The sequence below is a fragment of the Cibotium barometz genome, chromosome 31 (assembly GCF_041138505.1).
Source record: "Cibotium barometz isolate CiBa-2024 chromosome 31, ASM4113850v1, whole genome shotgun sequence".
NCBI lineage: Eukaryota > Viridiplantae > Streptophyta > Polypodiopsida > Cyatheales > Cibotiaceae > Cibotium > Cibotium barometz.
Genome location: NC_141076.1, coordinates 50,610,529 through 50,626,599, shown reverse-complemented (window position 1 = coordinate 50,626,599; position 16,071 = coordinate 50,610,529). Strand labels below are relative to the sequence as shown.

The 16,071-nt window shown below is 42.0% G+C and overlaps 1 pseudogene; it reads right to left on the bottom strand.

The window, feature by feature from the left end:
* Positions 1–450: 450 nt before the first annotated feature.
* On the bottom strand, positions 451–1,090 carry LOC147620992 (triosephosphate isomerase, cytosolic pseudogene; annotated as a pseudogene).
* Between the last annotated feature and the right edge of the window lie 14,981 nt (positions 1,091–16,071).

Genomic DNA, 16,071 nt, shown 5'->3' with positions numbered 1-16,071 from the left:
TATCCGAGGACTACACGATTTTTTGGAAATTGTAAGTAACAAAAAAAACAACTAGAATTCTTATCTTTGAGTAAAAAAAGAAGCGAATGCTCGAATTTTTGCTTTTTCCTTACTTCGCTTCACTGCAGTATGCACCCAAACCGGTATTCATCATGTATAGTAGGATTTTTGAAGATCATCTCCCTCAACAGCGCTTCATTTCTCCTTTAATTCTAACCCCAAGATGCCTTTTACAGTAGTCGTCCTCAAAATTTTTGAATCACTGGTCAATTTCTACTCTGGTTCTCATTTTCCTGCACACCCCCTTCGATATGCGCTGTTTTTTGCTTTTTCTCTCTTTCCCCGCAAGAGATTCGGGCGCCCTTCACTTTTGCAGCTAAAATTTTGAATTTCCCCCGATTCGAATACACTGCGCCTCCTTTTTTTTAGCTTATTAATCGGATATTCCCTTTAAAAAAAAACCTTCGTGTTTGTTGCCACGCAAGCCACCTTCGGGCTCACTTGAGCCGCAAGCCACTTCTGCAGATCAGCATGCACCTCGTGAGCTTGGACAGGGGTTGCGACCTTGCCGGTGCTTATAGCCCAAACAGGTTCATACACAAGAACAACATTACTCCAGTCATCGATTTTTCCTGCAATAGCTTTAGCTTGCTCAGAAATGACAGTTAAAGTTTCACCAGATTCACGTTGCTCAAGTGTTTCACCAATACAGGCAATGACTTTCAGTCCTTGGCTGAGTGCATAAGCCACCTTATCAGCAACAAACTCATTAGACTCTTTCAGCAACAACTGCCTCTCTGAGTGTCCAAGTATGACCCAAGGAATGTCTAAATTCACTAACATTTCAGCACTGATTTCCCCTGTGAATACACCACCCTTTTTTAACCCAAGCATTTTGGGCAGCCACATCAAAATCAGGACGCAATGTACTCTTTACTAGTGGCAAGAAAACAAATGGAGGACTGATCACCACATCAACTTTATCTTTGGGAGGCACATCCGCCCCATTGAGAACAATAACGATCTTCTTCACCTCTTCCACAGTTCCATTACATTTCCAGTTTCCTCCCACGAAGAACTTGCGAGCCATGGAAACTCCGCTCTGTTCTTCTTCTTCTTCGTTCTTCTTAACACACAGAAAGAGCAGGCACCACCCCTATCGCTCACGCACCCGATCACCAGTCCAACTTGATGGCCTTGAATTCCATATGACCACTTATGTCCAGACATTTGGGTCTCACCACAGTATGCTCATCATGTGCATACAAAAGCCGCTTCAAACTAGCCATCTATCATCTGTAGCTATTTCGGATGAAAAGTACCCACCTTGGGTGCTAAAAAGATCTTAAACTGTAGCTCCTATGCAAAAATTTCCTTCTAGGAAGTTGTTCATAGCATGTCTGACCACAACTCTTCAGTTCATCACATACCCATCAGGCACTCCCAGCTCCTGCTATTTGCCCTCCAAAATGGCTCCTTATTAGCCTGTGCACTTAACAAAAACTCACACATTTCTCCACTGTTTGCCTGGCCTTCAAGCATGCATCTGCACAGCAAAAGACTGCCCTTTTCCTCCACTAAAAACATCACAATATCCAAGTGTTAAAAACACCTACTACACCCGTTATGTACACAGGCTTTGAGACCTGACTCAGTCTCAGCTCGTCTTATTGAACCTCATTTACAATATGAACATATGTACTTAGGCATCATATAATGACTCAAGTCATGGCACTTAATCCCATGCATCTGGATTTGCATTTAACGGCCTCATATGCATGGTTTCACACCATAGACGTGCCATGGCACGACAACGTGCGTGAGTGCGAGTGGCTCTAGTAGAGGTAGGTGGTGTAGGCTCATCACACCCATATCGTGAAGGGCCTACACCACTCGGCTCTGCACCTATCAAAGGCGTGGTCTGCCTTGACTGAGCAAGTGGGGTAGATTGCCCCCACGGCTCGACTTGCCAAGTGGGGTAGTCTGCCCCCATTGTGTCGTACGGGCCCCGACTGTAAGCCCGCCTGCATATAAGATTAAAATATATAGTCAAATAGAATGCATAAAAGATTAACTTTGTATATGTGAAAAGGTTTCATGGAACCATACATGTGTCTGTGTAAACTCCAAGCAAGCTTGCTACCCATATCGCTCATTTATAATGGACAGCAGATTGGCAACATCAGGATGTTGTGAGACGGGTCGATCGACATTGCTGCTACATACATGCATAGGCAAGAAAATATGATTGTTCTAACCCAATCCATACTTAAAGCTTAGACAAAGAATACAACATGTGATATTAAAACATTGTTAAGACCTCCTACAATACTGCTTAGACAAGTAGGGTGGACAGTGCTCCTTTCGGATGATAGCTTTTGAGGACTTTCCACACGCTCCCCACTATCAAAGGCAAAGAAAAATTCTTTTTTGTATGAGAAGGATAGTGAGAAGATCGAGGGCTCCCCTGCCACTATAACCACTCCTAGCCTGACATAAGCAGCATTCTAGATGATATATAACAATGCTCCATATCTCTATGCGTAAGTCCATTTCCTAAACCAAAAGAATGAATAAGGCCACTTATCTTTCATATGTCAAGCCAACTAAGAGAAAACAATAACATAAGCTTAGACAAAAAATACAACTAGTGATATTAGGGCATTGTTACGACCTCCTACAATACTACTTAGACAAGCAGGGTCGACAGTGCCCCTTTTGGATGCTAGCTTCTGAAGACTTTCCACACGTTCCCCACTATTAAAGCCAAAGGCCACTCCTCTTTTGCAAGAGAAGGATAGTGAGAAGATTGAGGGCTCCCCCTCCACTATAACCACCTACTTGCGGATAACCACTCCTAACCTGACATAAGCAGCATTCTAGATGGCATATAACAATGCCCCATATCTCTATGCATAGGCTTTATACATAAGCCGTATGTAAAGGCCTATGCTTAAGGCCTATGAATAAGCGGTATGCATAAGGCCTATGTATAAGCCATATGCCGTAAGCCGTAAGTAAAGGCCTATGCATAAGCCGTATGCCGTAAGCTGTAAGTAAAGGCCTATGCATAAGGCTTACGAATAAGCCGTATGCATAAGGCCTATGCATAAGCCGTATGCCGTATGCCGTATGCATACGGACTATGCATAAGCCGTATGCATATGGCCTATGCATATGGCGAATGCACAAGCTGTATGCCATATGCATATGGCCTAGGTTGTATGCTGTATGCATAGGCTGTATGCTGATGCATAAGCTGTATGCATAGGTCATATGCATACGGCTTATGCATAAGGCCTATGCATATGGCCTATGCATAAGCCATATGCATACGGCCTATGCGTAAGCCGTATGTCATATGCATAAGGCCTATGCATAAGCCCTATGCATGTGGCCTATGCATAAGGCGTATGCATAGGGTGTATGCATAAGCCGTATTATATAGCTTATGCATAGGCGTATGCATAAGCCATACAGCCTATGCATAAGCCGTATGCATAAGGCGTATGCATAAGGTGTATGCATAACCATATGCATACGGCCTATGCATATGGCTTATGCATACGGCCTATGCATAAGCCGTATGCCGTATGCATAAGGACTATGCATATGGCATATGCATAAGCCGTATGCATACGGCCTATGCATAAGGCGTATGCATAAACCGTATGCATACGGCCTATGCATAAGGCGTATGCATAGGCTGTATGCTGTATGCATACGGCCTATGTATAGGCCGTATGCATAAGCCATATGCATACGGCCTATGCATATGCCATATGCTGTATGCATAGGCCGTATGCATAAGCCATATGCACTCGGGGGGGTCACTCACAAAAAAATGTGAATATCACGTGCGTTCAACAGAAGCATATTTTTAATTTATGAAACTTACAGAAATATATTTACATAAGGGTATGATTTAAATTTTTTTAAAAAATTTTACATATTCATAAAGAAAAGGGGATATGATATAGATAAAAAAATTCACAAATAAGGGATTTAAAATATAGGCCTTGAACGCACGTGATAGGGGTATTCTACATATAGTGACCCCCCCGAGCATATGCATAAGTCGTATGTCGTATGCATATGACCTATGTATAGCTTATGCATAGGCCGTATGCATAGGTCGTATGCATATGGCATACGGTCTATGTATATGGCCTATGCATAAGGCCTATGCATACGGCCTATGCATAAGCCCTATGCATAGGCTGTATGCATAAGCCATTTGACATATGGCCTATGCATATCTAAACCCTAAACCTAATCCCCAGAACCCAAGGATGCAAAAAACACAAATAGAAGAAGCACAAACAAAGAGGGCTTACCTCTACTAGCCGAATCGCTATGAAAGGGATGCGTGGCCTGTGCCCTTGGAGGTCGTTTGCATGAATAGACCTACAAAAGATTATCATGTAAAATCAAAACATTAGTTCATTATGCATAATATGGCTTATGCATAATAAGGCTATGCATAAGCCCTAGTGCATAAGAGGCTAGCATAAGTAGGCTAGCATAAGAGGCCTATTTCATAAGAGGGCTATACATAGCCTATGCATAAGCCCTACGCATAAAGAGGGCCATGCATAAGCCCTATGCATAAAGAGGGCTATGCATAATCCCTATGCATAAGCCCTTATGCATAAAGAGGGGTATGCATAAGCCCTATGCATATGCATAGCCCTTATGCATAAAGAGGGGTATGCATAAGCCCTATGCATATGCATAGCCTAGCCCTTATGCATATCCCTATGCATAAAGAGGTCTATGCATACGAGGACTATGCATAGCCCTAGCCTATTGACCTAACCCTAATCCCCGATAACCAAGGGTGCAAAAACACAAAGACAAGAATCACAAAGCACAAAGAAATAGGGCTTACCGTATATAAGAGGCTATGCCTACAAAACCTTGCTCACTTGAATATGCCTACAAAAAAGAATTATAATAAATAAAAAAGAACTTTAGTCCTCAATAACACATTAGTAAGAAACAAAAATAAGAGAAAAAAGAGGTGAATTACCTAAACCCTACTCTTAATGCATAAGTGAATGGATTAGCTAGTTTATGTTAAGCCTAAACCTATCACAACAAGACAAAGCACCTACAGATGCGCACACAGACGCGTTTACTCAACTAAAAAAAAAGCTTACGGGTGTGTCTATTGCCACGTCTATTAGCGCATCTACAAACCCGCGTCTAAAGGTGCGTTTAAAAGATAGCAAACAGACGCGCCTATAGACGCGTATATAGCTGTGCAAATAGACGCTCGGGGAGAAATTTTAAAAAACAGACAGACGCATGCATAGACACGTTTATAGACGCAATTATAGAGGCGTTTGTAGATGCGCAAATAGACGCTTCTTGAACAGACAGACGCGTATATAGACGCATTTATAGACGCGCTACAGAATATTTTTTAAATTTTGTGTGCTTGAATAGAATGCTCTTATGTTGTGTATGCTATGTAGTTACAGGAATCCCATTTCCACATTGTGTAATTCAATTCTTACAGTCAACCGCATTTTAATAATTGATAGCTCAAAAAGTGCTTGTATGTACATATAGCACGAAGCTAAGCCACGTCCTGTGGCTTCAAGTACCAAAAATAAGAGGAGTGTATATACAAGAGGCACGAAGCCAAGCCAATGGCTAAGTACAAAAAAGAGTAGCTAGCACTACTTCTACGACTAATCTAAGTTCTCCACGTCCTCGCTGCCTTCTACGCTCCCTTCTCCGCCTCCTTCTTCCTCGTCTTCTTCCTCATCTTCTTGTGCAGGGTCCTGTAAACAAGGGACAACATATATCAATGTATGAAAAATCAAATCTTTATTTATAATATTGACATTATTTAATTACTTTCAAATACCTCGGGGGACTCTCCAGTAGCCCGGATATACTGCTCCTCAGTAATCAACCCGTCATTATAGAAGTGCCTCCATGTATCTCCTCTGTGATGGTGGCGGTGGTAGGCTGTCTCGACAGGAGTAGGGTACCTGCCCACGATATCAAGCTGCAAGATGACACAATTTGCGGAGGGGTTAGTACAAAGAAACAACCTCCTAATAAACTACATAAACAATATAATTTGAGATCGATACTTACAAATTGGGCCTCCCATGATTCAACACCCCCTGCTCCAAAATGCACGCTTCCATATTGCTCCATTTGGATCCTTCGTGCCTCCACGTGCTTTAGACTGGGTTCCTTCTTCGCTGACTTCATTGCTTTCTTCCACTCACGCTTGTGAGCGGTGTGGGGCGGGCCCCTTGGTGGTTGACCTCCCTGGAGCCTGGCAAGCTCCGCTAGTGCATGCCTCTTAAGCGAAGATCTTTTATTGCTAAGTATCGAAACAATCTTTGAATTGGCCCATTTATCTATGAACTGAACATTGGGGGGGTTAGGATACCTAGAGCGAACAGCAGCGAGGGTCTCATCAGCCAACCTCTTTGGTTGTTCTTTGTAGTGAATAAAGCAATCTCTGTAATTGTTAGCAATTACACAGAGTGCATGAAGGCCATGATGTCCTTCCCCCGTGCATCTATCAAGATGCCTCCTGTCTGAGTGATGTCATAGTAGATCGTACCATCACCCAGAGGCACGTCTAAATCATCTGAATCATTATTGTCCCCACCACCACCTCTCCCAAAGCACTGTGCCATGCATCCCCCACCGCTCTCCCTGCTACTACGCCTACTACTGTGTCATGTCGAGCTAGTACGCTAGCCACCTGTAGTAGCTGGAGAACCAAGTCTCGACTGCACAGGAGTACGCCGATAGCTTTGCGAGGCAGAAGGGCCTCTTGACGGCATGGGGGAAGGGGCATAGGACGGCATGGGGGAAGGGGCTCGGCTATGTGGCCGGCTGGGCTGTGTTGACTCTGCTGGGGTAATCTCAAAAGGTGTGCGGTTGGGGTGGTTTGGAGTCTGTAGTGCCGACTCCTGGGGGGTGTTTAGAGTACCCGTCATGTAGCCCTATAACTCCCCAGGACTGGGAGGGTGCCCCAAAAGGTTATATAAGTCCCAAAAGATGGTCTCCCGAAGATTAGGTGAGCCTGAAGAGCTTCCTGGCCACATGATGAACTGGAAAAAAGAAAAAAAGAAGATTACTGATGAACTGAGAAGAGAAAAACAAGAGAAAAAGAGAGAAAAAGAGAGAAGGAAAGAGATTAGAAAAGGCATGCATAGCGGGGATAAAAGAGAGGAGAAAGGAGAGGAAAAGAGAGGAGAAAAAGAGGGGATAAAAGAGAGAAAAAGAGAGGAGAATAGAGGAAAAGAGAGGAGAAAAAAAGAGAGAGAAAGAGAGGAGATAAGAGAGAAAAAGAGAGGAGATAAGAGAGAAAAAGAGAGACGAAAAGAGAAGGAAAGAGAGGATAAAAGAGAGAAGGAAAAAGAGAGGAAAATATAGAGTGCAATCTATTTTTTCAATCATGCTTTCCCTTTCCATCATTCATGCAATCCCTTTCTTCAATCATGCAATCCCTTTCCATCATTCATGCGATCCCTTTCTTCATTCACGCAATCACTTATTTCCATGAACGGAGAGGAAAAGAGAGGAGAAAAAGAGAGAAAAAGTGGGGATAAAAGAGAGGAGAAAGGAGAGGAAAAGAGAGGAGAAAGGGGAGGAAAAGAGAGGATAAAAAGTGGGGATAAAAGAGAGGAGAAAGGAGAGGAAAAGAGAGGAGAAAAAAAGACAGAAAAAGAGAGGAGAAAAATAGCATCTATCTTCGCACGGCTACTTGTTTCCAACACAGAGTAGACGTGTATAGACGCGCTTTTTGATGCGCTCTCAGATGCGTCTATAGACGCGCTCTGACAGAGATGGACTATTTTAAAAACTCGAAAAGGACATGCGCCCAACACAAAAGCACAACAGTTGTACCAAAAACATTCGTTTCAAAGAGAGAAAAGGATGAATCCAAAGAGAGCAACTTTCAAAGAAGATCAACCCTAAAGATACTTACCTTTGGATAGAGGTATGGAAGCTTCTTGTCCTTCTTCAAAGCTGCTTCTCTTTCTTCTCTTCCTTGTTCACCCTTTGCTTCTCTTTCTTCTCTTCCTTGTTTACCCTGTGTGCTTGGAGATGATTGTGTAAGCTTGGAGATAAGTGTGGGTGCTTGAAGATAAGTGTGGGTGCTTGAAGATAAGTGTGGATGCTAGGCTGTGGATCTATTTTAATAGCAAAACAAGCCCATTAAAAGTATGTGAAGAAAAGTAAGCGCGCTAAAAGTAGGTTTGAAAATTGCATCTATAGGCGCGTCTAATATCACGTCTAAAACCGCGTCTGTTCTGTGTAGTGCACATGTATATATGCGTCTAAATGCGCATTTAATTACGCATTTACAACACGGTTTAGATGTGCCTATAGACGCGCACCACACAGAATAGACGTGGTATTAGACACACCACAGAGTTTTTAGATTAAATATTTGATACAAGAGCAATTTTTTTGGGTTGTTTATTTGTAGGATGTCTTCATCTTCAACAAGTAGCTCCAGTGAGGATGAATCCCTCTGTATCCACCATCGCGAAATGTGGTTGGAGCAAAAAATCAAATGTATGTGTGATCGATGTCGAGGAAACATGTATCGTGCATGCAAGATTACACTCAATCACATCTCAAAGTATGGAGAATGGGATGCGACCGTAAACATGGTAAGTGTTAAAGAGTTAAGGTTGATTGAGATACCTATGGGTGTTCATATGTTTGAGTTATGATCCCGTTTTAATTTGATACAGGATGTAGTGCCACACCCGCATATGTTGCCCTATGCTCGTTGTAAGATTCCTCCCCAGCCTCTCAAGATGTCCAGCATCTTCCCCCTGTAATCAATTCCCTCTTCAGAAATATAAAAGATCTTGTCTCTGCCTGTTTTGACATAGAGAGAGAAAATATTCTAGAGAGAGAATATTCAAATTTTGAATATTTTTAAACAGAAAAATTTCTCATATTATTAAAATGAATTCCCCTGAAACAGAAATTCAAAAAGAACTTTCCAATGTACAATTGGAATTTATTGGAAATGGGTATAAAGAACCTTAGCCTAAGGGTCTAGATTTTCTGAAATTTTTGGATTATGGTCCAATTAAGGTTCCTATGGGCCAATAGGATCAATCCATGTGTGGGGAGGAGATCAATCCAATTTGTAAAAGAAGATACCCAAAAATGAGTAAATACTCACATAAGATGAACAGTTGACTAAGGACAAGGCTAATAGTTAAAAAGGGGAGATATTTAGAAGTAATGATGCATTTTTGACACCTCTGCATGGGGATTTTCCCCTCATGAATGAGGCGCCTACTTCTCATGTGCAATTGAGTTTTAAATCTTCAAAAATTGTGATATTTTTATCTCTCCTCTCTCTTGAACCAAACCCAATAAAAAAGGAACCAGACCGAATAAAAAAGGAACCAAACTAGGTCCAAATCTAGTCCAAATTCAACTAAACTGAAATCTAGAAAATTCTAGAAATCAGTTGTGTTCTTGGTTAGATCCTCCCTCTCCTATAAATAGAACTTGAGTCCTTTGAAAAAAGGAGGAGAATTTTACTATACTAGAATTATGCTGAAATAATGCTAATTTTTACTATTCTCTAAAATTCTCTCCAAATTGAAGAAATTGGAGCTTCCCTCTTTCTTCAATCCCCATTGGTGGCTCCATCAACATACTTAACCAATCGATTGGTTGGGGGCCTCTACCGTGAACAAAGAATCAAGCGATTTGTAAGGTAAATGGTGAATTTTGATCTTTTCTATAATTTCTCAATGTTTCTCTCTTCTCAACCCCTCTCAAGCTTGAGAAGCTTAATTGGAATGGTTTTTGAATGCTATTGAAGTTAATTGATGAATGGTAGTAAAGCATTACATAAATTGATGAATGCTATTGAAGTTAATTGATGAATGATAGTAAAGAATTACATAAATTTCTATTTATGCTTAATTCTAATGGTTTTTATGTAATTTCTCTCTCTCACTCAAGAAATGGTCATACTCATGACCTATTCTCAATCCAAATGAAGCTTTTTATAAAGCTTTTCCTTAATCCAAGATTAATCTATGCTTGAGGCCAAATTAAGGGCTTTTTTCTATACTTTTAGTTTATGTATTTCATGAATATTGATGATTCAATCCATTATGGGTTAATGATCCAATTAGGGATCATTCTAATCATTTCCTTAAAGATAAGCTTTATCTTTTAAAATAATTGAGATTTATCAGTCATAGCAGCGGAGCTATGGCAAAATTTTTGTAAAAATTACACATAAAATAATTTCATTCAAAGTATGAAAAGAGGACTTCCTACCATATTCTAGGAATTATCATTCTAGATTAACTGAAAGAATTTTATTGTGATCAAGGAGAAATTGATTTTATATTATGCATGATTGATGAATTAAGAAAAAGAGGATTTCTAGTAATTAAATTTTATGCTAAAAGAGTAATTCCTATCCATTCTATACTCTAAAAGTATCTTTTTTATGCATAGAAGATGCATATTGATTATCATATTTGAATTTCATGCATAGAGGTATGCATAAAAGATTATTATTTTAATATAAAAGTGTTACTTTTATCATATTTGATTTTCATGCATAGAGGTATGCATAAAAGATTATTATTTTAATATAAAAGTGTTACTTTTATCATAATTGATTTTCATGCATAGAGGTATGCATAAAAGATTATTATTTTGATATAAAAGTGTTACTTTTTTCATAATTGATTTTCATGCATAGAGGTATGCATAAAAGATTATTATTTTGATATAAAAGTGTTACTTTTATCATAATTGATTTTCATGCATAGAGGTATGCATAAAAGATTATTATTTTAATATAAAAGTGTAACTTTTATCATATTTGATTTTTATGCATAAATGGGTGCATAAAAGATTATTATTTTAATATAAAAGTGTAACTTTTATCATATTTGATTTTTATGCATAAATGGGTGCATAAAAGATATTTTTTTATACTAAAAGTGTGATTTTCATCATAAATGGATTAAATGCATAAGAGAAATTCTTTTATTCTAAAAGTGTAATTCCTACTAAATTGGATTTATGCATGGAAAGATGCATAAAGAATTTATTTTAATCCAAAAGTGTCATTCTCATTTAAAATGAATTTATGCATAGGAAGATGCATAAAAGATTGATTTTTATTTTGAAAGTGTTAGTCTCCTTAAATGGAATTTATGCATAAATAGATGCGTAAAGAAATCTTGTATCAAAAATAAGAATTCTCTTGTATTTTATAAATAGATATTAGGATGTGATAAGATGCATATGAGATGTGACAGGATGAGTTAAGAGTTATATGAGATGTGATAAGAATGAGTGTGGATGTATGGATGTGAATGTGGATGTGGATGTGGATGTATGGATGTGAATGCGGATGTAGATGTGGATGTATGAATGTGAATGTGAATGTGAATGTGGATGTGGATGTATGCATGTAGATGTGGATGTATGGATATGAATGTGAATGTGGATGTGGATGTATGGATGTGAATGTGAATGTGGATGTGGATGTATGCATGTAGATGTGAATGTGAATGTGAATGTGAATGTGGATGTGGATGTATGCATGGAGATGTGGATGTATGAATGTGAATGTGGATGTATGGATGTGAATGTGAATGTGGATGTGGATGTATGCATGGAGATGTGGATGTATGAATGTGAATGAGGATGTGGATGTGGATGTATGGAAGTAGATACGAATGTGGATGTATGTATGTGGATGTGGATGTATGAATGAGGATGTGAAAATGGATGTATGCATGTAGATGTGGATGTATGAATGTGGATGTGTATGTATGGATGTGAATGTGGATGTGGAAGTGGATGTATGGATGTGGATATGGATGTGTATGTATGAATGCGGATATGGGATTGGATGTATGATGTGGATGTACGAACATGGATGTGTATGTAGAATAATGAATGTGAATGTGTATGTGAAATAATGTGTCGTCGATTTGAGTGAATGGATGAGAATGAGTACACATATGAATGGTGTGAGGTGAAAAAAAGAAAGAAAACCTTTGCCTCTACAGCCCTTCCACCTCGCAAACTTGGAAACACTCATATGAACGGGGGCACCACCAGCCACCGGCTGGAACACTATCTCACACTTCACCACCCAACCCACGCCAGACACACAGCATAAAACAGGGGCACCATAGACCAAGATAAACACCCAGCAATATATTTCAATTACAACACTTCATACAAGCTTCTCCCGACACAGAAGCCTTACTCACACAACCATAAACAAACACTCACTCAGGCCTGTCACCGCCGAGGATACACCACATCCCCAATCACCACGAACCACTTGCCTGCCTGCTGTACCAATCACACTAGAATGAACCTGGCCACTCTCACTTCAGAAGGCGCTCACACCAGCTAACCTTCAACTCTCTGCAGCCCATCACTTCTGCATGTGTCGTCAGCAGCAGCTTGACCAATCATCTCTCTCTCTCTCTGTGTGCTGATCCTCTGCCAGCCTCTACAAACCCTTCCTCTTGCATCTTATCTGCAGTGCTACCGGCCCACCACCAAGCAGCAACACCTGTCTCCTAGGCAGCCCACACAGCCACCAGTCTTCAGCGTCCATTCTGACTGACCGAACCAAGGCCACACCACCTCAGTCCGTCCCCGCTCCAGGCTTTACCTACGCGGCCCACACCAGCCTACGCTTTGCCTATCACCTTCCTTTCAGCAGCTGCACCCCACTTCACAGGCTCCCTCTGCCTTCGAAGTCACTGCCCACCTGTCTCTCTGTGTGTGTCCTCCACACTCACCAGTTCTCGTATCCCAGGGCGGCCATCTTTATCTTCTCGCCCGTCTGCTGCAGAGCCTCTACCAGCTGTCTCTCTCCTTGCGCTGTCCTTTGCGCCTCCACACTTGTTTACGACCAAAAGGTGCCACTCTCTTGACCTGTCTCTGTCAGCCGCTCGAGTCACCCGCCAGCGACCTCCTTCTTAGGTCTTTCACCAGCAGCTGTGCACCTACAGCTGCGCTCCAGCCTAGTCCATAGGGCGGCCACCTCCTTTATATCTGGTTACGCTTCTGCTCTCCCCTCAGCCCATGCGTCGGCTTCCACTTACACGTCGTTGCAGACCTGCAGCAGCTTCCTCCTTGCTACTCTTCACAAGGGAGGCCCCCACACTTTTGTTGCAGTCCGGCGACTCTTCCACGTCTCTTCACGGCTGCTACTCCACTCACCTTGCCGTTGCGCCCAAGAACCCCCAACTCCTCAAAACAGCGGCTTCCTTCTTTTACCTGCAGCTCGCACATCTTGCCAGCTCTCCAAGCTTCTCGAACTCATGGTGGCAGCCACTCAAGCCTCCAAGTGGCTTTCAAATTTTATGGCCACGTCAATATTATAATTATTTAATTTCTTGTAAGGCCTACAAAATGGCCACACTCTCCTTTTCACACCAAACTAAAGGCCACCTTGGCCCATTAATCCTTTTCACCTCTAACTGCTTCACTTGCTTTCCATACCTTCTTTCGAATGCAGCTTATGGGTGCCCACTTATCCTTTGGACGCGCACACACTTCAAACGGTCGAACAGCTGAAATCAACCCCAACGAACCTCTCACCGGACAGGCCTGCAAAAATGCCGTCCACCCTGAACACCTGGCAAGGCATTCCACGGCAAGTTTTCATTCACACCATGCACACGTATGGACACAAGCCAAAAAAACCTCTCAGAAAAACGCCTGACATACTTTGCCACCCCCTATCTGCTAGAGCATTCATGCTCAGTAGCAAAAGACCATTCCAGTAGTCATCCACTAGGATCAAAAGGAAACATCTGCTCATCATCCCATTCACCAGCATCCGTTAAAAACCATGGCTGCATCACTGCATACCAAACATCAACCACATGCACCACCAAATCATTTCCATGCACTTCACCCACAACCAGCCTCCCTTTCTTCAAAACCTGTGGCATTCCAGCATCTAGCATCCCATCCGTCAACACCTGTAAAGGCCAGGTTCCAGCATCTTGACCTTTCTGCACACTAAAATCTAGATCCTTCCCAAGAGCAGTGTCCACCAGCACTTCCAGTTCCTGTATTTTAGGCATCTCTTCACAACCATACAGCTCACCTGGCTCAGAATCTTTGTCATCCAGGGACTTTGCCTTTAGCATTTCAGCAACCCGCAAAGAAGCCTTTGTCACACTCTCAACCATATTAGGATCCATCTCTATCTTTTGCTCCTGTTCATCCAGGCTAGCAACTTCCCAGATATCATCCTCAGGCACAATGCTCACCACACAACGCTCTTCATCAGCCAAATCTACATACATACTTTCTTGAGTGTTGCCAAACCCCCAGGTATCATTGTCCAAAGACTCCTTTGCACTTAATGCATCAAATGGAACAACATCCATACCATCCATTTCAGGTACCATACCATCATCCTGCTGTTCAAGAAAATCCATAATGATAGGATCTTCCTCCATGCTCTCCACATCCGCATCACAAACCATCTTCACTTCATCAGAAGTCTCTACCCCATCCTCCTCCCTCGTAGAATCTCGCAAAGAATCATCTTCAAAGCATCCTGTATCTAGCTCCTCTTCCTTCTTATCATCAGCCAATCCCAAGGCATCATCCTCTTTGCTTTCCTGTGCATGCATATCATCCAAATCACCCAAATGATCTCCAATAGAACCTTCCAACTCACTGTCATGTACAGCCATGACCAAATCCAAAGAAGAATTCACTGGCAACTTCTCATCTGCACTTTGCTCCTTCACCTGCTCTTCATCCACCTGCACCTGCTTCAAAGACTTTGGAAAAAAATCAGAAGGCACATAAAACATCCCCCTTTGCACCTGTATCGGCCTTTGAGGCTCCTGTCTAATCAAGCTTTGCATAGGACTCTTATCCACCTCAACCAAATTTACCTGCATATCCCTCGCAGACACAACCTCTTCATATGGATAAATACCCATCTCCATCTGCTTCAAAATCTTGCCTTCCTTTTCCCTAGCAATGCTAACAGCATCATCAAATGACCTGGGATTCTTTAACTCAACCCTGACCCTCAAATGGGGTAGCAAACCATCAATAAACAAACTCTTCTTCAGAAACATTGGAGGAACTTCCTGCTTCAATGTCATACACCACTTATTCCACAGACATGTAAATGCCCGCACAAAATCATCCAGTGATTTCAGCTCTTGCCAAAGCACACTAGGATCCTCCACTTGCTGAAAACGCTCCAAAAGGCCTTCTTTCAACCTGTCTAAGGTCAAAACACCAGCATCCTGTGCTTCAAAATCCTTAAGCCAGCTTCGGGCATCTCCCTTCAAAAAAATCTTTATCAGCCTCAGAACCTGCTCTTCATCCGTCACATGGTTGCTAATGCATGCCAACTCCATCTGCTCCAAAAAGTCAACCACATCTTCACCCTTCCTGCCATGAAACTCCGGATAAGACCACATCATGACAACCTGTACCAATCCCTGAGCTCTCCTCAGTGGAACACACGCCCTTCTAGGCAAAGAACAATGCCAGAGCTATCCTCAGTGGGGGCACCAGAAGGATGTGAGGTGAAAAAAAGAAAGAAAACCCTTGCCTCTACAGCCCTTCCACCTCGCAAACTTGGAAACACTCATACGAACGGGGACACCACCAGCCACCGGCTGGAACACTATCTCACACTTCACCACCCACGCCAGACAGACAGCATAAAACAGGGGCACCATAGACCAAGATAAACACCCAGCAATATATTTCAGTTACAACACTTCATACAAGCTTCTCCCGACACAGAAGCCTTACTCACACAACCATAAACAAACACTCACTCAGGCCTGTCATCACCGTCGAGGATACACCACATCCCCAATCACCACGAACCACTTGCCTGCCTGCTGTACCAATCACACCAGAATGAACCCGGCCACTCTCACTTCAGAAGGCGCCCACACCAGCTAACCTTCAACTCTCTAAAGCCCATCACTTCTGCATGTGTCGTCAGCAGCAGCTCGACCAATCATCTCTCTCTCTCTCTGTGCTGATCCTCTGCCA